Raw genomic sequence first — 22,119 nt, 5'->3', positions numbered from 1 at the left:
TATGTAGTCAGGCCTGTAGATTGCCTCTCTGTAGATTGATTTGTGTGTGTTAAGTACTCATTGAAAGCCTGGAGAGCAGAACTTTGTCAGTGTAAAAGGGACTGGTTAACTTGAAATCTGGGTGATATTTTTGCTTCTCCAAGTGAGGTAGAAGTAGCATCAGTGGTTTCTGTCTGTCTTGGTGTTTCCTTGATGGTCATTGCCACTGTAAGTCAGTATAATTGGCTTGACACAGAATGGTGTAAAACTTACAAAGTAAACTTGAAAGGCTTAAAATTCTAATCTTGGTAATATGTGTGTGTGTGTGTGTGTTTAATGATACTAGCAGAAACGCTTCTTTGCTAGGCCTTAAAGAGAGACAGTTTAACTTCAACAGTAACTAAAGACGCAATATAGTCAAAGTAGTTGCTGGAAGCATGAGTCTATCTAATTTTGATAATTCAGTATAAGTGAGATTACTTAAAGTATAAACTGCTTTTTCTTGCTTATAATGAGGTTATTTATTATTAATATTTTATCTTATTATAAGAGAATCTTAGACTCTGCCTTTGAAACAAGTAACTTTAAGAATTCTTCGCAAGTTGGTAGGGTTTCTTAACTGTTTATTGCTTCTGTTGTGGGATTGTACAATTTGCTATATGAAGAAAACCCACGCAAAACATAAGGGAATCTTGATTCTCCTACATTAAAATGGTGCTTGAGTCAGAACTGTATTTTATTAAAGCCTAAAAGATGTTTTAAAGATTCCTCCTCTTCTGGAGCTCTTCAAAGGATTGGAGTAATTAAATTTTTAATTGGAGACCATGCTTCAATTTTTTCTGTAGAAAATGGTTAAATTATTTCCGTGTAGCTGATAGGCAAGCAAGGAGTGAAATAAATTTCTTAGTTTCCGAGATGGATTATTATCACCGTAGATGACTGCCATGCTGAAGCTGTAAGCCTGTGATCTTGTATTCGAGGTTCAGCTGTTTCTACTTGGAAGAAACTTTATTCCAGGAAAGTGACTCTTGTTACCAGTCTTTCTTTTTCCCTTTTTAGCAAATAGGCAATAATCCTGTCATTAAGTACGGTGCAAAAGGCAATGCTTGTGGAGCTTCCCTCACCTGGATGTCTTACCTTGTTGACTTTCTGTTACTGTGCTGCAGGCACAGAAAGAGCAACCTGTAGCCAGAGTGGAAAGTGAACGCACGCCTCTAGCAGTGACAGGGAATTTGCAGCCAGGTCGTGGGAGCTTGCCTGTGCTGAATCACAAAATCATTTAGACCTTTAAGATCATTGAGTCCAACCAGTAACCCAGCACTGCCAAGTCCACCACTAAACTGTGTCCCCAGTTGCCACATCTACCTGTCCTTTAAATACCTCCAGGGATGGTGATTCAGACACTTCCCTGGGCAGCCTGTTCCAATGCTTGACAACTCTTTTAGTGAGGAAATTTTTCCTAATATCCAGTCTAAACCTCCCCTGGTGCAACCCAGGGCCGTTTCCTCTCATCCTATCACTTGTTAATTGGGAGAAGAGACGAACCCCGCCTTGCTACAAACTCCTTTCTGATAGTTGAACCCTGTAAGACAACCTCAAGAGATGTTTTGTGTTGCTTTTCATCTTCCCTAGCCTCTACCGTATGAATCACAGAGAGGTTGCCTCTGTATTCTTCTCAGTGAAATACGGTTAAATGGACTGAACCATTTGGGCAACGCATGGTGCCCGTGTTCATTCTGCATTCCCTTTACTTAGGGCCTGGTCAGCCCTGTGACCTATGTGGTAGAGGCTGGGGAAGGTGAAAACACAAACAAAATGGCTCTTGAGGTTGCCAGATGAGCATTAGGTACTTTTTTAGGCTCTGTATGGAGTTGTCTTCTGTCTTGCCATGTGAAAAACACTAATGTTTTATAAATACTTCTTGTTTGTTTTCCCTGGAGCTGTGTTTCTGTACGCAAGCATCTGGTCAGATTTTCAGATGATTCTGTTTTTCTTCTAGATACAGATACTCCAGCAGAGAAATCTCTTGTTATATTTCAGAACCTTAAAATTCAGGATGCTAAAAACCAAACCAAACAAGGGCACCTCCCTCCCCCTAAGACTTGTAGGTTACATCAGTATCACAACTGGCTTTATATAATTGCACAAATTCAGGCCCAGAGATATGGAAGGAAAGAATAAGGGTCTTGGCATTTTAGTGCCTCCATCACCCAGAATGATAATTAACATTGTTCTCTTTGGTCAGAATAAAGTTGTATTTTCTTTTCTTCTTGCTTAGTGTGCATATATATATTTTAAAATCCCTGCCCCCCCCTCCTCCCCAAGATTCTCAATAGAAACAATCCTATTGAGATTCCAAGTTTCTGGGCCTGTGGAAATCATGTCTTAGTGGACTATTGGTTGTACTTCATGTTATGTTTCTGCAGGGACTGTTGCACTGGCTGAAGGGCCACACTCAGCTGCCCTTCTCCTGAGGGGATGGAACTGGGAGCAACCACGGTGCAGTTATTTATTGGTAAACCCCTAATTTGCTGTGCTGAGAATTGAATGAATACACCCCCAAAATCATTTCTTTTATATCATTTTGCAGGAGCTCTAGGAACAGGTCTCCTGAAAAATACTCATTTGCCTTGTGGTCTTGAGGTGGTTGTTGTCAAGGGAATTGAGCTTACGTACAGGAGGGTGATATTTGAGCAAATAAACTGTTGGATAATTGGCAAGAGACATTTAAGCTCATGTTTTCCTTTTTTAAACTGAGTGAATCTAATGTAAAACACATTTTTGAGGGTGCTAAGAAAGTATCCTTAATTTGAACTTGAAATAGGTATGCATGACATTTAAGAATCAGTTTGATAAAGATGTATTTCTAACTTGTTAGCAACAACCATTTCTTCAGATATGATTAGATACGCTTTTGTTATGCTGCCATTTTGTCTCTTGCTGCTAATGCCTGAGATAATACTAAGTTTTGTCTGTTTGAACAAAATAGATCTATTTCCTTTGAAGGAAGCAACAGAATTCCTTCAAAGATTAGATTTTTGATTTAAAACAAACAACATACCCAAGCTTGTTCTTTTAGCGCAAGAACGTTTTTTTAGTGCAGTTTGAATTGAACTATTTCTAGAAACTACGGAAAACATGAGAGGTTTTTTTTAGCTTCAAGTAATTCTTGTTATAAGTCTGGGAGGACTGTCTACCATTTCTGAATTCACAGGTGTTTTTCATCTTGGAAAGTTTCTCCTCCAGTGTCGTCTTCCTATGATTCGTTTTACAAAGTGTAATTTTTTGGTAAGATTTTCCTGTCAGGGAAGTCTTAAACACCTAGGTTGGCCTGCTGCTGCCAGAGCACAAGATTTTTGGAGGGGGCGGGAGGGTTCAACCCAGCTCTGTGTTAGAAATCTGTAGGTGAAGTTGAGTTGATGATGTGTGAGGTAATGAAGGAAAATTGCAGAACGGGGGTATGTTGTTGAGTCTTCCAACAAAAGATGCTTCAACACGATGTTTTGGGGCTGCACTCTGGACTTTTGGGCAGGATTTACTTTTCAGATAACTGTGTTTCCTTGTTACTAGTGCACTTAAATCCTCATAGGTATTGAATTTATTTCTCAAAACACAGATCTTAAAATTAAAATTTGCTTTCAGTTATCTTACGTGTACAAGCCCTATTCTTGCACCCCCACCCCTTCCATTCTCCACCTGATGGATTCAACTCTTGTTTAGGGAAAATCAGATTTATGCTCTAAGGATTTTTGGCTTAGGCACTTCTGTGAAATGATGCAGTACCCCAACTTGTCTTTGTGAGAGTAGTTTTCGGAGAATTATTTTCTCTTTAGGGCACTTCCCAGCTTTTGTCTGAGCATAGTTTTGCTTTCTTTCAGTTAAGGTTTACAAAAAAGGTGTAATGCATGAACATATTTCTTCCTAAGAAATAGATGTTTTAATTATTCTTGACTAAATGGTGTCTCTAAGTGACATGTTAAGTTCAGTCCTTTGCACTTCACTATTTTTATCTTTAGTGCTATTAATCGAGTAGCTCTTCTCCCTGTTTAAAGGGAATTTATATTGCTTTCGTGGAAAGCAACAGTTAAAAATATAGTATACATCTTGTAATTCTTTATAGGTCTTGTGAGACATTATTTTATAAGGTATTTTGAAACAGATACTATTTCAACCTGATATATTTTAGTACCTTACTTGCAAAGCTGAGATAATAAATGAAGTGCTGTGGTAATTATGCCAATAGAAACTTTGAGACACTTCTATAATGATACATCAAAATAAGTTCTAGATTATGGTAACTTTTTCTTCTTTTGTAACTATGCAGAGTTTTCATTAGATGCCTTCTGAAATGTTTCAGATGAAAAGGTGATGCTGCCTTCTCTTTCCCACCCCTTCCTGCCCCCCAAAATGATTTTTACTTTCTTACCTGAGAAGGTTAATTTTGTTTTTCAATTTTCAGGTTAGAAGTATCTAGATGATTAAAAATCCTAATACCTGTATTTTTCTGTGCTGTAGGTTGTTATTTAGTTGTATCATCGGTAACAAGTAGAAGTGACAGTGTAACATTTCCACAAACACACTCACTGTTTCTTTTACTTGTGGCTTCTATTTAACCTCAAATGAATGCAGTTGCATTTGGAGAAACACGTCCTAACTCCTATAGGGTACTTTTTCAGGGTTTTGATGGGCCAGAGATAGCATCAATTCATACTGCCGAGCCTTACCTCCAGTGTTGCCCGTACCTGCGATACGTGATCCTTGCAGAAGCAGAGGCTTCAGGTTGCTAAAAAGAACACGCTTGCAAAAGTTAATTTAAGATAAAACAATGAACTGAATGTGTGCTTTTGAAGTGTTGCCTGCTGCAGTGAGAATGAAGTGAGCGTTGGCTGTGTTAAGGCCTTTCCTGGTTTATTGGAGGACGTGTTCTTGGGGATGCATTTCCTGAAGTGACGCCTGTGGTCTGCTAGGCTGGTTTGATGTTATTGGTGCTTCAAGACCAAAGTCACACGAGTCCTTATGCTTTCCAGCATCCTGTGTCTCAGTGCACAGGTGTGGTGGTGTTTGGTGGGTGGTTTTAGGTTTTTAAAAAGCATCTTTTAAAAAGGCTACTGTTTTCTAGAGTGATATTTTTTCTTTTATTAAGCTAATAGAGTAGCTTCACAAACAGCCTTGTGAGTACAACTGGAACGCCTAAGGTGCCTGAAACCCCTGTATGGTCAAACCAGAATCTCCCAGGCAGCACATATATACCTATAGGGGCCAAATGGACTACGTAAAAGTTGATTTCTTTTGCTAGTAATGCTGTAGAAGTCCCGATGTCATTAAATCACAGCCCCCTAGCTGTGTTGATTCATCTCCTTTCCGTAAAGGCTTCTGTCAACACTAGATTCTTACAGTTTTTCTTGTGAAAACAGCTTCCAGTTATTCCCGTTTAAAATCTGCTAGTATTATAACTTAACTTAAAGGTTTATCTTAATGTTGTATCTTAAAGGCATATCTTTTATTTCTCTTTTATTGTTGCAGGACAGAACTTGAACATGCTGTAACTGTGTTCTGAATAGGCAGACGCAACTTCAGCTGACCATTTTTTTTTCTGGTTTTTGCTTAGGTTTATTCTCTTTAGGTATAACAATTGGCAAAAATAGAGAAGGTCGTGTGTATTGTCTTTTACTGTAAGAAAATGGAACGTTTATGAAATGCAGAAATCCAGTTATATGAAATTTGAGTTTTATTTGACTGAGGACAGGGAACAGATGATTCAAAAGCTCCTAAATCACAGCCTTGGTTCTGGCTCCAATTTAGTATGGAGCTGTATGTTTCACTTTGTGCTCTATGTGAAAAGAATATTGAATTGTAAGGTGGATTTTTTTTTTCTGTATCATTTGGGTGTAAAGAATGCATGAAATAGTTTGTAGACTTGATAAGGATTTATTTATAAGAGAAATTCAGGTGATTTTGATACAGGCTGGATGATCACTTGCTAAACGTGGAAAACAGTCTTGTCTAGGCTTCTGTGTTTTGAGGCTTTTTTGTGGGTTGCCAGAGCTGATATTGGAATATACCGATTGACAGAGGGGTTGGTTATTAGGTGTGCTTAGTTGTCGTGTCATAAGATGTATCATGTAATCAAGATTCTTTAATAAAGCTGCTAATCACACCCGAGTTATTTTGTACTTTACCTGTCACTGGTGCAATTCTTCATTTGTTTCCTAAAAGGAAACTAATATTGACACTGTTTGCGTAATTGTAATGGTTCAGTGGAGTAGCAGGCATGCAGCACGTCAAAGGTTTTGTGGAAGTTTTCATACTGTGCAGACTTATCTCTGCTGGAGGCTTTTGTCTTTATCGGGCAAAGAAATTCAGATAAAAGGCTACTTTTCACGGCACGTACGTGGACTTGTCCGTATCGGATACGGCATCGTCCCACAAAGTATGTTTTTGTAATATAAAGCCCTAAGAAAAAGCGCTGTTAAGTACCCGAAGTACAGGAGAGGAAAGTGAAGAGTCGGCGCGGGTGTCGCCGTCTGGGTGGCGGAGCCCCGGCCCGGCGGCGGCCGGAGGAGCCCCGTTAGGGGGCACTCGCGCCCCGCGCACCGGCGGCCGCCGCGCCGGGAGAGCGGCGCCGGGCGGGTAAACCCCCTCTTCTGCCCATCGGGGTCATGAAATCGTCGATACAGCTGTACTCCGAAAAATACAAAAGTGCATTGAATTAAATACAGCTCCACTGACTTCAGTGTTTTGTTGTTCCCCGCCCGTTTCTTAAATCGGCCTAAATGTGCCGCTTGTTCTAAGGAACCATATGTATAGAGGGAGAGAGATGGGTAGAACTCGATTCAGAGACTTTGGGGTGTGTGTCTATATGTACCCCAGAAGCAGAACAGGAGCTTTCTTGTTTTGCAGGTTCTCTTCTCTTCCCAATCCTACCACCTGTAACTAAGGAAGAGGAGATGGCACTTGTGATGGATTTTCTTAGTTTAGTTAAGTAGGTTTATACTCCTAGACTTAAAAACTGCATATAAACGATTCCTTTTCTGATAGTATCGCATGAAATGCCTGAAATGCTTTGTTTATTGCATTTCTGGATTTTCAAGTTGATTTTTACTGGGGAGGCAATGCTTTAAAGTGGTAGGTAAATCCGTTTGTTCAACGTTTGATTTTGGATCAGAAAAGAGAAATCATGTTGCTCTTTAAAGCACCAGGCATATTAAAGTTTTATTTAAATCCAGTTCCATTAAGATTTTGCTGCAAAAGTAGTTAGTGTAATTTGCTTTTAAACACAGAAATGCTGCACATTTTTTTTTTTTTTTTTAAGGAAACATATTTCATGGCATTTTTCCTTGAGTAATTTTAAACATAACCCTGTGGTTGCCTAAAATCTGAAAAATTCAGTCATAGTTTGTTTGATTTTTTTTTTAATAACCCACAATTGCAATGGATATTAACATATCTAATACTTTCATGCTGAAAGTTACTGAAAATTATGCTTAAGAATAATCACTTAGTAATCCTAAAAATGAAGTTAGAGAAGCATCTATTTTAAGTGATAAGTAGTTTACTGTATGTAACTATTTTGTAGCAGCGTTAGAATGAGCTGGAAGACTGCATCCAGCTCGGTTTTGCATTCAGCCATTTCACTATATGCAAGTTTTGACCTTGAAGCCAGGAGGTTTTTTACTTCATATTTTGTGTTCTATATTAAAGGTATTCTTTACTTACAATCATGATGTATGATCATTTAGTTTGCTATATGGATATTTCATATAGTTTTGTAACACTTGCAGAAACTCATTAATTTTTATGTAATCAACAATATGAAAGTACAATTTTTTTTTATTTTCTGCAATTTACGTAAAATACTACAAATTGGCTAGTCAGAATTTGATTTTTCTTGCTAATATGATCAACTCAACTCTGACTAAAGACATTAAAGTGCACAGAAGAGGATAACTAAATAATAGAAGTATATTCGGGTGTTTAATATCTGTTCTTTGATTTCAGATATCAATCTCTGAATTTTATGCCTATGTTATAGTTTGTGATAGTGATTTGAAAACAATAAGCCTTACGTTTACTGTTTATTAGGGGAGAGACACTGTACTGGTTATTTAAGAGTTACAAAGAATCTAAAGGTTGTTTGATTTTTTTTTACAAATTCAATTCATGTATTATTTGTTCAGTTTTGGGAATATACGAGGACTTTGAAATACGAAAATATTTATGTTCCTCCACACTTTTAATCACACATATGGAAATGACCTCATGGTTGTGTTTTATCATTAACTTCTGGAAATATTATGGTAAACAATATCTAATATGCTAGTTCCTATTAAAAGGACAGACTCCCGAGTAGTTCTTTTAGCTGTTCTACTACAGGTTAAGTTATGAAATAATATTGCTGTGAACATATGGCAAAGGTGAAACTTACTGGCTTTCCCCCCCCCCCCCCCCCCCAAGTGCTCTGTCATTTACTGAGCATTTGAATTTTGCTGTACTGCAATTCAGGAAAAAAGTCTGGGTATAACCATTTGTATTTTCAGGAAAAAGACGTTTTTTTCAGGCAATTGCTAGAACGCATGATAGATATCTTGGTAGATCCTGTATTCATCTTACCCAATGGAGGTAGGTGCCTTCGTGAGTGCCTAGAAGTTAGAAAAGTAGAAGCTTTAGTCTACCTCTGTGTTTGGAGGAAGTAAAGGTTTATCCAGAAGGAAACCCAGACCGTGTAAAGTCGGTGTTGTCAATTCTGGTAGATACTTTCTGCTTCATCCTTGATGGTGACGCTTCAGTCTTGGACAACATACTCCAGGTGTGGACACTTGCATTGGGCTGCCTGGATTGCGCTCTCAGCGCTTTTTTGCGTGTTTTGTTTTGTTCTGTGACACGTCCTTTCTTAAGACACCGATTGCTTGTGGTCCCCGCGTTCCCCTCGTAGCTTTGCCCAGATATTTTGACTCTAAGCTCGTTTGTTCTTTTGGTAACACTTCACCCAGTGTGACTGGACCAAGAGGAAAAGAGTGCTCTTTTAACACCTTCTTATTACCTCTTTCCATTCCTCCTCCTTTCCTTTTTTTTTGCTAATACAAGTATTTAGCTATTTCCTTCCCTGAAGAAAGCTGCAATAAACTTGAGGGAGCTGAAGAAAAGCACGGCAAAGTGAACAAATCCCACGTGCTAATATTTTATTCTGAGAGGCAAAATGAAGGAAATGCCTATAGTTTTATTGAACAACAATTCAAAGCAATACATCTGGGTAAAAAATAATAGAAACTGATTGAAATAAGAAGTAGTAGTAAATTAAGAAAAATCTCTTTGGTTCTTGTTTCTTGCTCGCTAATGTTGTATGGATTTCTCAACTGCGTAATCTGGAAAAATTATGTAGCATTTGTTCTCTTTAGAAGAAAATTACACATACTTGAGGTATAGAACACATTAAACCCAAGTTGCACCTCTTTTCTTTACAGTGTTTATGCTTATTTTATTGGTAGAAAGACAGAGATGAGTTACTGAGCCAAGGTTCAGTACTGAATATTGAATACTTGAGGAACAGGCTTGAAATCCATTTTGCTAATGGGAAACCTACTGCAACAGTGGAGTTGAAGGGATAAGATATGGATTCAAAAAGATTACTAAACTTAAAAGATTTTCTAGAGAAATACTAGTCTTTGATAGAAAAGAGAAAAAAAACCCCAAACCTTAATAGAGTTTAAGTTTAGATCTATATTTTAGCCTCATTTATTTACAGTTTAATAAATGTGGTTAAATCCGGTGGTGCAGACAAAAATGTATGGAGAAACTGAAAAAGCTCAAACTGAGTAAATCTTGCATTTTGCTGTAGTGTGGTGAGACAGAGTATAGAATCTTAACAACAGTAAAATTTAAGGAAATAAAAACTTCTTTAAAGCTCTACCGGGTGTACGTAGCTGCACATTTAATACTGTATAGTAGGTTAAATTTATGTAATTCCTTATCGACTGTATCTGCAAAATGTATTTATTGCAGATAAGGTTGTTCTCGGCCATCTAACTTCAAGACATTTACTTTATTTTGGTTTGTGGTGTGTTGGTCGAGAAGTTGCTGTAGTATGCAGCTTGTCTTTTGTTTCACTGTTTGCTGAATACACAGTTTGATTTCTTTTATTGGATTACATGCTTCAGTTCAGCATAAATTCATGCAGTAGAAAAATACACGTTAAAATAGATTGTTTACTCTTCAGTAAAATACTGGTACGTTTTTGTAGGTTTAGTGTGATAAATCCGCGATGCAAATATTTATAGCCAACATGCAGCATTGTGGAGTTTTAGTCAATAATAGAAATGGAAAGATTTCTTAGAACTTTTTTAGAAAACAAGACGGGCATAGTCTTTGTGCGATATATTTAGGTCATAAGGGACATCTGCTAAGGATAATTTTTTAACACTTGCTAACAATCCTAATATAATATGGCCTATTCATCAGTCATATTGTTCCTGACTTGGCTAGTGTGGATTTTAGTGATTCCCGATGTGCATTCAGACTCTCTTAATTGCTAGTTTCTTGCTGTTCTATCTTATTGTTTTGTAGGACAATGCATAAGCGGGCACAGAATAATCATAATGGTTTCCCTGGCCATATTAGGCACCTCACAGAGATATATTTGCTGTGCGATGTGTGCATGTTTTTGCAAGTGGAAGTCTCGTTGAAACAAAATAAATCTTAAGGGGGAAATAATTCAACAAGATTTGAACATGCTATTCCATATGTGTGTTTGAATATGTGTATATTTAAAAATATACGTGTGTGGATGCATATATTTTTATATATATATATATATCAATCAAACTCTAATCTGTGTGATACATCTTGGAGCTTTTATACCGTGCATTTATGCAGCAGAGAAATTAGAGGGGTGAGTTAGGGAGGCACTACAGACACTGAACATGAGGATTTGAGAGATCTCGATAAACTGTTATATTGTGCCAGTTTTGTGCCTTTGGTTTGGAAAGAAAAGCTGGTTCAGAGATATTTGCAGTATAACTGAGATCTAATCTTTTATGTTCTTGTGAACTCGGAACTTCACTTAGCTGTAAGGCGTTTGACTCCTGAAGAGGTGCACGAAAGGTTCCTCGAACGAGCACATGCGAGCCAGCCAGGCAGATGGGCAACGCCGGGCTTCGTTGTTTGAGGGGAGAGAGGTTGTGGTGGGGTTTAGGTTTGGATATGGTGAAACAGGAAAGCTGACCAGCTGAAGTCTGGCAAAATTACTAAAAGGGGTATTTGCAATTTGATTTCCACGTGTAGATGGAAATAGATGCGCGTTGGTTTTGGTTTTTTTTTTTTTCCCCTTCTCCCTAGGACGGTTGTTTTTTGGTGTTTTTAATTTATTTATTTTATTTTTACTTTTTTTTTTTAGCAGTTTGTATTGCTCCGTACTGTGTTCTTATCTACCAGTAGAGTCATAGCTGTTTGGTGCTTTCAGATAGCTGTTCTAATCGTTAAGTGTTTTATCTTAATCCAGTTCGTGCAACTCTGAACTGTTTGTGATAGTGAAAGAAAAAAAAAAAAAAAGTAGAAATTGTAGCTTTTGCAGCAGGTTAGGGGAAGCTTTCTTTAGAGCTTACTCCAGGTGTTGCATCTTGTTTAAACTGAAGTCTTACCCCTCTGATCAATTTTGTAAGGAAACAAAAGGAATTTATTTGCTAGATTTGTTGCTCTCATTTTTACTCCGTTGTCTTAGCCAAGTACGATAGATGATCTTTAAAATCCCACATAGCTGCAAAACATGAAAATATTTCTTTTTCCTAATTCTTTAAGTGATTTTTAGTTCCGCTCTAGCAAAGCATGTTTAGGAAAATTAGTTTGGGCTATTAAAGCAATACCAGTGATCAGGAATAAATCAGCTGGTGGCTATTAAGTCAGTTGTTGAATACAGTTGAAAGACCATATTCTACGCAAAAGTTGATTTCATTCAGAGTTTAGATCTATAGCTGTGTATGACTTAATTGAAGAATTTTATCGGACTTCATAGTTGTTTTCCACATTAAATAGTTGAGAATTTGATTCATCTATGCACCGTTGATTAAAACAGTTTGGCAAAAGCTTGATGTAAATTGCTTTACTTCAAGTATACTTTATGCAATGTACAGCGTAAGCGTAGAGCTGCTGATTTTCTGTGGCTGCAGCCTGGGAGAAAGGGCTGAGGGAAGAGCGTTTGAGAAGGGAACTGCAGCCGCTGTTGTAAGGATGCGGTTTGGACACTGGGTGCCACTCCTGGTACGCACTGAGCCTCCAAAGCCTTTCTCACGCGGTGGAACAAGCAGCACGCTTAAAAATGGAGGTCTTTGTTACTCAGGAAATTCTGAAGGTCTTCGTCCCCTGAGCCAAGTGGTTCTTCTAGTTGAAAAACATATTCCTGAGTGGTACAAGGAGTAATTAAAGCTAGAAGGGCAGGATTTTTTTATTATTATTTTAATTCTACTGAGGATGATTTTCTAGACTTGATGTGTTCCTCTCTGGTTATATAGCTCTCATCATGTACAAAAAAGACAAGGTCGCAGGGCCAGGTATTCAGAAACTAGACCAAACATGGCAATTCTCCTCAGGAATAGGAAGAATAATTTCCAAAGCAAAAAAATAGGAATGAGATATCTCCTTGGAAATTTTTGGTCTTTTTTTGTTGTGTGGTCGGTTTTCTTTTTTTTTTTCTTTTTTTTTTATATCTTTTGGTCATGTGCTTGTTAGAATAACACAGTGTCAAAAATGATTGAGTGGTTTGTTACTGATGGAAGACTAGATGAAAAAAAAGTTGAGGATCTGTTTGGGATTAATCAATTTACAGAAACTAGAATTGGAGTCATATAGTGACGATTTCCAATAGGTACCAAGTGCTGAAGATAAGAGAAATGCTGAGGAGATGGAGTGAGGAGGTGGGAGTAAGAAGTGTTCAGATGTAAATTGGAACAAGGTTAGTGCTCCCATCCTGAAAGCTGTGTAGCTCTCAAACTGGGCAGCGTAATGTGATTTATGCTTTACTGTGCTCATGCCCGCAGGCGTCAGCTGGCTCTGGGTGTCCTCAACATTGTACAAACACATACTTGCTCAAACGTTTTAGAAACGACACAGGAGTTTAGGTGTCCAGGTCCTAATGGCTTTCAGTGGAATATTGGCATCTCTACCTGGCTAATTTGGAAACTGAAATTTCAGTTATAACTGAAAGGCAAATGGATGTTTGGAACACTAAATGCCATAGCATTTTAAAAATGTTAGACTTCGAAACCTGATTTCCATGCAAAAATTTTATCCACTCTTTTGTTTGAAGAGGAATTGGAATAGTGGGTCAGAAATTAAAATGTCCTTGGAGGGGAGGGAAAGCAAGACGCTACTTGAAATAATGAACGGCAGGGTGAGGGATGACAGAGTTCCTTGTAAAATTCTACTTTGATGCAGTGGTGCAGAATTAAAAACAAAAAGTCCCTCCGTCCTCAAATGTAGAAATTTGAGCTCTTGGTTTTACTTTTTAAAATGACATTTGAAAACGGGTTCCTGTTATTCACAGTGCTCCATTCTGTGACGTTTGACTGAATCTTCCAAACCACTTTTCTTATAATGATGTTTCAAGTGAAAAATTAATTGATGTATTTGGATGTATAAAGCACAAAGTTAAAATGAGGAATAAATGTCAAATCATCTTTTTTTTTTTTTTTTTGTCTGCTTGCTGACAGCAAGCAGAGCTTATACTCCTTTTAAAGGTAAAGACTTTCAAAAGTAGTTAAAAATACTGACTGTGGTTTTAATTGAAACTTGCGTATTAAGTCTGTTAAAGTTGCTATTAAATTTTTTTGGACTTTCCAGGACAAACACAATGGCCCACAGAAAACTATGGCAAACATGAGTCATTTGGTATCTCCTTTGTAATTAGCTAAGCTTTATGTAGATAGTGAATAATACAAAGCCACATTGGTTTCTGTGGTTTTGCCAACTGTGGCAAAAAGCCTGACTCTTAAAATAAGTATTTTTTAACTTTTTTTTTTTTCTTTTAAATTAGACCTTCTTATCGAAAGGCACCAGATACATAAGCAGAGCCAGGAATGAAAGAACTGGCAACAAACCTTCTTTTGTTGTCACCTGGAAATTTGTTAAATGGGCCACTTGAAATAATGAGTATGGAGTATGATAAGCCAGAGCCACCTGGGTTTTATTAGGCTACTCAATGCTTTGATCACAACTTTCTTTAAAGAGTTGTCTGTTTATAGTGTCAATGTTCCTTGTCATCGCTGAGATTTAGATTTTAATCTGACACAATACAAAGAGGGATTGCTAAAACCAAGGCAGTACTCAAATCAGAAATTGGTGTGGGAGAGATGCTAGTTCAAATTGTCAACCTTGAGACAAAGGCACCTGTTAAACAAGCCCTGTAATCTGAAACAGTAAATGATTTTCAGCGGATGTGGGACACATCTGCGTCGTGCCGTGGAGAGCAGTGGTAATAACTGAGGCTTGCTGGGAGCAGACAGAGGAGTTCACATGGAGCGGTTGCGCTGCCGTCTCGGGTGGAGGGATCAGGGTGGGCATCAATAAGGAGGTGTGTACGTTGGCGTGTTGCAGCCGTGTCCCTTAGGAGCTGGTGTCACGAGTAAGCACGGCTGCATCGCCATCTGCGCAGCTCTGCATTGCACCGTGAAACAGCCGGCTTCTGGTCCAGCGTTTGGTTCCCAGCACTGCCCTCTGTACGACGTGAATGTGCTCCTTACAATTTTCCTTTGGTTTCCCTTCATGCATTTAAGTGGCACTTTAACATGAAAGAAGGAACACTTAGTTCCATCCTCTGATCCTGCTCATTTTTGTTAATAAATTAATAAAATCTGATCCATCTTAATAACTCGAATATGGGAAGTATCTGTCTTCATTTTTAATAAAATTTTGACGTGTCAAATAAGGGCAGTGAAGCTGGTGAAGGGTCTAGAGCACAAGTCCTACGAGGAGCGGCTGAGGGAGCTGGGGTTGTTCAGCCTGGAGAAAGGGAGGCTGAGGGGAGACCTTATCGCTCTCTACAACTACCTGAAAGGAGGGTGCAGCCAGGTGGGGGTCGGTCGCTTTTCCCAAGTAACAAGTGATGAGAGAAAACAGCCTCAAGTTGCACCAGGGGAGGTTTAGGTTGGATATTAGGAAAAAATTCTTCACCAAAAGGGTTGTTAAGTGCTAGAACAGGCTGCCCAGGGCAGTGGTTGAGTCACCATCCCTGGAAGTATTTAAGAGACATGTAGATGTGGCAACTGGGGACATGGTTTAGTGGTGGGTTTTGGCAGTGTTAGGTTTATGGTTGGACTCAATGATCTTAAAGGTCTTTTCCAACCTAAATGATTCTGTGATGCAGTTTTGCAGAGATGAAATCATAGCATAGTTTGGGTTGGAAGGGACCTTTAATGGTCATCTAGTCCAACCCCTTCGCAATGAGCAGGGACATCTTCCACTAATCATGTTGCTCAGAGCCCCGTCCAACCTGACCTTGAATATTTCCAGGGACGGGGCATCTACCACCTCTCTGGGCAACCTGTGCCAGTGCCCCACCACCCTCATTGTAAAGAACTTCATCCTTATATCTAGTCTAAATCTTCCCTGTTTTAGTTTAAAACCGTTAGCCCTTGTCCTATCGCAACAGGCGCTGCTAAAAAATTTGTCCTCATCTCTCTCATAAGCTCTGTTTTCAGTACTGAAAGTCTGCAATAAGGTCTCCCTGGAGCCTTCTCTTCTCCGGCCTGAACAACCCCAACTCTCTCAGCCTGTCTTCGTAAGAGAGGTGCTCCTATGTGGAACAAAACCGGGTGCTGTCTGTGTGACCCCATGTGGTGGGGTCTCAGCGGAGTAGAGGGGCAGAATCACCTCCCTTGACCTTCTGGTCACGCTTCTTTTGATGTGAGTGCACATTGTCGGCCCGGGTCCAGCTTTTTATCCACCAGTACCCCCAAGTCCTTCTTGTCTCAACCCCTTCATCCCTCAGCCTGTACTGAAACCCAGGTGCCGGACCTCACGAGGTTCCTGTGGGCCCACTTCTTAAGTTTATCCAGGTCCCTCTGAAATAAAACCATCACATACAAAATGCCTAGGTTGTAACTTTTTGAGACTTTGCTGATTGGCAGAGTTAAGAGAACTGCGTGTTTGATAGTGTCTGTGCATTTGGTTTTGTTGTGGATACTTAAGCATATTATTCTGCCTCTAACAGTACTACTTTTCTTGCTGAGTTTATCAGGTACTTGGCACTGAGGCTGAAAATAACTTTTTTTTCTATTTTTTTTTTTTTTTTAAGTACATAACAAGATAACAGCTAATGCTTAATAATATCGAGGGAGGGTGAGGTGAGTCGGGAGGAGAAAGACTTTACGGGTGGTGGTAGGCTATGGCAGGTTGAGGGGAGGTCTGGGGAGGTCTCACAGGATACGTCAGCCAAGGGCTCGCTACGAACAATATGTAATGGAAGGAAACAGCTATCAAATGACTTTTAGCTCAGTCCCTATGATTTTGATATCCTATTTATCCTGAATTCGAAAGAGACTTTTAAATTACCAAAAATCTATGCTTTTCAACATCCGTAATGTGTTCAACTTGTGTGGTAATGTTTTCCATACACACACACCCCACCCTCCAATGTGGAAGTTTTCATTTGTGAAGGGATTGATAGGAAGGTGGTTTGATTTCACTGAAAATATTTAGAGTTATGAAATGGAAACCTGGACTTTGTATGAAAACATCTTGAAAGTTGTAGTTCAAGTTATCTCAAAATTGCGTAAAGGAGAAAAAATGTTTTACTTTTCATTATTTGGTGTTTTACTCAGTTGTGTATGTTGCAGTTTTTCCGCTTTTGACACAGTGGAAAGTAGTTGATGTGAACATGGTAAGCACAGTGTAATGTCCAAATGTCTTTGAGATCGCAGGCATATGATAATATCAGAACATGTCATTTGGGGATGATGGGGGGGTAGGTGGAAAACAGGGCAAATCCTCCCCACTTTTGATTTTTTTTCTTGTTTCCAAATTATATTCAAATGTTAAAGCCTTCATATATTTTTTTTTTCTGTAAAATCAAATTTTTCCTTGATATTTTTTAGGAATTTGAGTGTAAAATTTAAAGTTCATTAAATATATGCAAGCACCTGTTTCATTAAGCCATGTTTTCTCTTTCAGGACAAATAAAGTTTAATTATTAAGCTAAATATTTAATTAGTTTTAATGTTGACAATTTTTTTGCATGCAAAGAAATGCTGTGATCTTAGTTAAAATAGCAGCAGTTCTGTGTTTTCAGTGCAGTATATATACCGTGTGCAGTGTATATATCCCCTCCTTCCTTATTTCACACCTCCTTTCTTCAGAAGTTCTCATCGTTGTGTCTCTGTCCTTCAGCTCGCTTCAAAGCTTGGTCAGACCTTCAAACACATGTCCGCAGGAGATGCTGGACTGACTTGCGTGGACCCAAGTCCTCGAACTCCTGCCAGTTGTGCTGCAGTAATTAGCAAGGGCTGAGCGGGTAGGGTCCTCTTCCACATCTCTTCCAGTGAGATCTGGAGCCCAACCCTTGCTTGTAAAGGCGTGAACTGGGAAGTGCCGTAGAAATGGGGATAGACCCGTGACTGCCTGTGGTTAGCTGGACCTAGCCCATGTATTTAAGAGACTTCCAGGTATCTTACACAATGAGTCTGTTTCTATCTGGGTCAGTTTTCAAACGTGGTATTACACTTAATGTTAAAAGGGTATTGGCCAAACAAAGCAAACAGTAGCCATCAATTTTTATTTTCAAATGTCAAAGCATAATATTAATGTACAGCCCCAATTCCCATTAACTCTTTTTTTTAAGTTAGCTAAAATAGTGACACAACTTCCACCATAGTCTTAAGTCTTTCTGCCAAATATGTGTGTTTAAGTATGGAAACGAGTTGATCAAATTATTTGTTTATTGTAAATTTGCATAAAAATTGTGGTAGTTACTTTTAACAGCGCACTTTTGTATAAGCCACTGTTGGGAAAGGTGCTGCTGAATTCAGGGCCTTCGTCTCAGGTAGACTTTTTTGTTTTTGTTTCCTCGGAAGGTCTTGCAGATCTTTGGCTCAGATAAAGGCCCATCCCCATTTTTTAAAACATTACAGGAAACTGTTACGGGAATAAAGTAATACAGCTTCCATTCTCATGGAAGATCACTGTCATATCTTGATAAAAATGAGATCACCGTTCTGGTTTTATCAAGAAATGGCTAAAAGTGTTAAGAGAATTGTAGACACGGTTGAATAAATAAAGCTTTCACTGAAGTTATTTACTAATACTAACTATATTTTGTCTATAAATCCATTCAAACTCCTCCAAATTAACAAAAACCCACCATTTTTGTTAGGTAGTAAGATAATTAATGCATTGTGACATGAGCAACATAATTGATCAGGTGCTTTTAAACACTTCAGCATTCTTTTAATTTAGAAAGTATGAAACATTTAGAAGTGCCGTTGGTATTTTTCTTCCCAGAATACTTTTCTTCTCCCGTCAGGACTTCTGTAAACGTATATGCGTGCTTCTCTTTGTCTCTGTGTAGCAGAAAGGTGTATAGCGCACTGAACATCTATAAAACGCTATTGCTGTTGGCTCTGCGAAAAGGGAAAAATATTCAAAAGAGACTTGGAAGAAAAGAATGGAAAGGGACCTCGGTTTCAGGCCTGGGGAACTGCACAGCACTTCTGAGCTGCTGGAAGAAAAAAGAAAAGGCTTTGTTTATACTAGTAAATCATCACTAGGAGCTATAGCGAATGCAGAGCTACAGCGGATAGGGCCAGTGTTGTGTAACTTTGATCATCATTATGGTTTGTTTTGCATTTCCTTCCTAGTGTCCCACCAGGCCGCCTTTGAATCAGCTTTGTTGTCGTCATGTCACCCACACTTGCAGACTCCGAAACTGCTGTTCTTCCGTCCTATCTGGAACCTTGCAAATGCTGTGTTTTCTTTAACTTTCTAAAGTGTTTTGCTTTTTCTTTTTTTTTATTTTTTTATTTCCGTCTGTCGTATGGAATATCACTTTATGGTGAATTAATTTTTACCGCCACCTCTTTTCTAATGTCTCTCCCATCTCCTACCCAGATTATAGCGTTAGGGTAACGGTTGATTTACAGCTATTTTCATCTCCCTCCTTGATCTTCCTCTTTCCTTCCCCCAGCCTGTCCCGTTAACGCAGAGCAGACCTGCCCTTGCTTGCACCGCTGCTCTTTCCCCCGCACTCCTCTTTGAAGCCTTTTCTCTCCTCGATCCTCTGACCTGCAGCCCAGGCTGATAAAAGCGCCATCTCGTTGCTGCACCATCCTTTCTGCCGCCTCTGCTGGATCCCTATCACCGGCGAATCGGGACTGCAGAGTTCCCAGTGTTTGTGTTGCTGCCTGCTCCAAAGTTAAGATCTGTTTTATTAATTTAGACGGAAGGCTTCATCTAATATATTATTTAAATAACATTATGATGGATGAAGTGTAAGCGTTAGAACTGGTTGTAGACCCAACGCACGTTCTGAAAAGTATGCAATTAAAAGTTAAACTTACAAAGATGGCCAGTGATCCTTTTGCTCCTCCTACGCTACAGCTTTCCTGTGAGTTAGATGGTATCTGGCAATGTATCTGTTACATGCAGCTGACAGAAGTTTCATGGCTTTCGTAGTAGTGCAGCCAAAAACGCGATGCCTGCGTGCAGCTCGCAGGCTGTGTATTTGGGCAGCCGACCTGAAGCTGCAGATGTCTTGAACCGAATGCCCTGTTTCATGCAGGAAAATGTAGGTAGCCCAACCACAAAAGTGCACTGTGTCTGAGATGTCTGCTGCGGGGCACCAAGCCAGCGTATGTAGTAGGGAGTTTAAATGGTTGTAAAGCTGCCAACACGAGGTAGAAGGTGGGATAAGAGAATGATTTGTACCTGGAGTGTGAGATTAATACCCTGCACTTGCATAGCACCTTTCATTTGAGGATCTTGGCACGCTTTATGATCAGTTAATTGCCTCATAACCTCTCTGTGAGGTAAACTATCACTAGTTTACAGTTAAAGAAACTGATGCAGAGAAGGATTTAAGTAACTTCTTTGGGGTGCCTGGGTAGTTGTGGGAGAAACCTGTGAACTTTGTCTCGTGCTAATTTTGGAACGTCTAAACATCACAACACTTGATTTCCCTAAACAAAAGGCAGTAACTGATTCTCGCTCTTTCTTGCTCCTCCAGCTCTTCAGTTGTGTGGGTTCCTTTCCTGTGGTTTTTTCCCCTGTGGTCCTTTGAACAGCGGGCTTACAGGTGGCAGCTGTAGGGAACCGTTGGGAAGGGAAACGAAGCGCTCTTTTAACTCTGAGTTACGAGCACTGCAACTTGTCTGTCTTTTTTAGATGCTAAGAGCAGAGTTTTACCATGAAAAGAATTGAAGTCTTTGGACTTTCTTCCCGTTCCCTTCGACATACAGCTGGCTTAAGGCTTCTCCCTTTGTTCCCTATTGTTCTTGTCACTTAGAGAAATCATAAACCCGTAATCCTGTAGTGCCCGAGTTACCATGCTCATTTGCTAAATGTATGTATTGCTGGTGAGGTCTGGCGATGCTGGGTGAGCTCGACATTGCTAATTAGTAATGCTCAGGTCAAGGTATGGCTTTTGTCTCTGTTAGAACTTACAAGCATTAAATAAAATTACATTTCTGTTTTAGTGTATGAACGCACCCCTCTGTGGCCCAAAGAAAACTTTCACAGTTAGTTTATTCCTAATTTGCCTTTTTCGCGTTAGGAATAAAAGAATCGGGGCTATCTTCTTAATTGCTTTTGCCATGTCTCTATAAAACTTCTGCTTCTCTATACTGGTTATAAAGGCAGGAGTAAGCAGAATTTAATATGTGCTGGGAAAGGATACACTGGATATTTGGTTGAAGAGGTGTTGGAATATGAAAATTAAATTTATCTTTTGGGGAAACAGTGCTACAGGCTGCATCCTTCGTAGTAGTATATATCAGAAGCTATCTTTAGAAAGGTGACTGAGAGTAGTAATTCTTAAGATAGAAAAGTACTTCAAAAATTTTTGGAACTATGACAATTTATATTCTGGTTTGAAGTATAGATAGGTAAAAATGGGCACTGCCTGCACACCCCCACAACCCTCAACTTCACGAACCGTGATTTCCTTATTACGTGTGCCAGTTCTTGTTAGTTGATAGTTTTAAGACACTGGACAATGAGAGGTGGTGAAAGAAAGCTGGTATTAACCATGAGCTCCATAAGCAAAACACGTTTTTTGACCTTGTCTTTGGAGAAGAAAAAGAAAAAAGTAAACAGGACTTTCCCTTAAGATACTTCAGACTTGAAAAGACTGATAATTGCTTTTAATCTTTAATTTCAGCTGCTGTTACCTCACATGATAAAGTAATTTTTCTTCTGCTTCTTAATATGCAATAACGCATCTCATGCTGCTAGGCAAAATCATAAGGTCAAATATTCAAGACAGACAAAATTTTTGTTATTTACGTATTTTTTTTTTTTTAAACCCAAACCTACTGTTTAATTATTCTGTTTTTCTGATCTGCATCTATTTCAGCAAAGCTACACGGTGGTACTTCCTTAAAATAAGAGCAACTAGAGCTGAACATAATTTAACTAGTTTCTTAAAGAGAGATCTTCTGAAACTGATGTACAAAGCTTCTCTTTGTTACAGGAGGCAATTTTAGAAACTTTTTAGATGGCACAAGGATAACTGTTGTGATGGAAAAGGTAATGGATTATTTCCAGGGAGAAAATTTACCAGCTTTAAGTTCAAAAACCAAAATGTTGAGTGGTTTTCAGCTAGATGCATCTGCTGATGCTGTTTTTAAAAGTGATGCTTTTACTCCTGTAACGTACTGCGTGCATGTAATATTAACCAGCTCACTCTACCTTATCGTCCTGACTCCAAGGAAATTAATTAGGGTCACATTAGGTGTGTTGCAAATTTCAGGGGTTCATACTGGTAAGCATTTGAACTCGCATGATGGCGAGCTGGGCAGGATTAATCCCTCGTCTTGTAAATGTACCTGCAAACCTCCTGACCATGGATGGCCGTTTTCTTCTACCGCTTAGCGGTACTTGTTCTGCATTTGGGGTGTAATTAAAAAGCAGGCATTGCTGGAGTACCTGTTGCTGTAGCCTCAGTAA

The 22,119-nt window shown here is 39.0% G+C and overlaps 1 protein-coding gene across 1 annotated transcript in view; it reads left to right on the top strand.

The window, feature by feature from the left end:
• Positions 1-22,119, top strand: part of EIF3H (eukaryotic translation initiation factor 3 subunit H) — an 89,791-nt gene that overhangs the window by 23,730 nt on the left and 43,942 nt on the right. The window lies entirely within an intron of this gene.

Source organism: Larus michahellis, chromosome 2 (assembly GCF_964199755.1).
Source record: "Larus michahellis chromosome 2, bLarMic1.1, whole genome shotgun sequence".
Classification (NCBI taxonomy): Eukaryota; Metazoa; Chordata; class Aves; order Charadriiformes; family Laridae; genus Larus; species Larus michahellis.
Note: the sequence above shows the minus strand (reverse complement) of the source record. Positions and strands in the feature narration are given on the sequence as shown.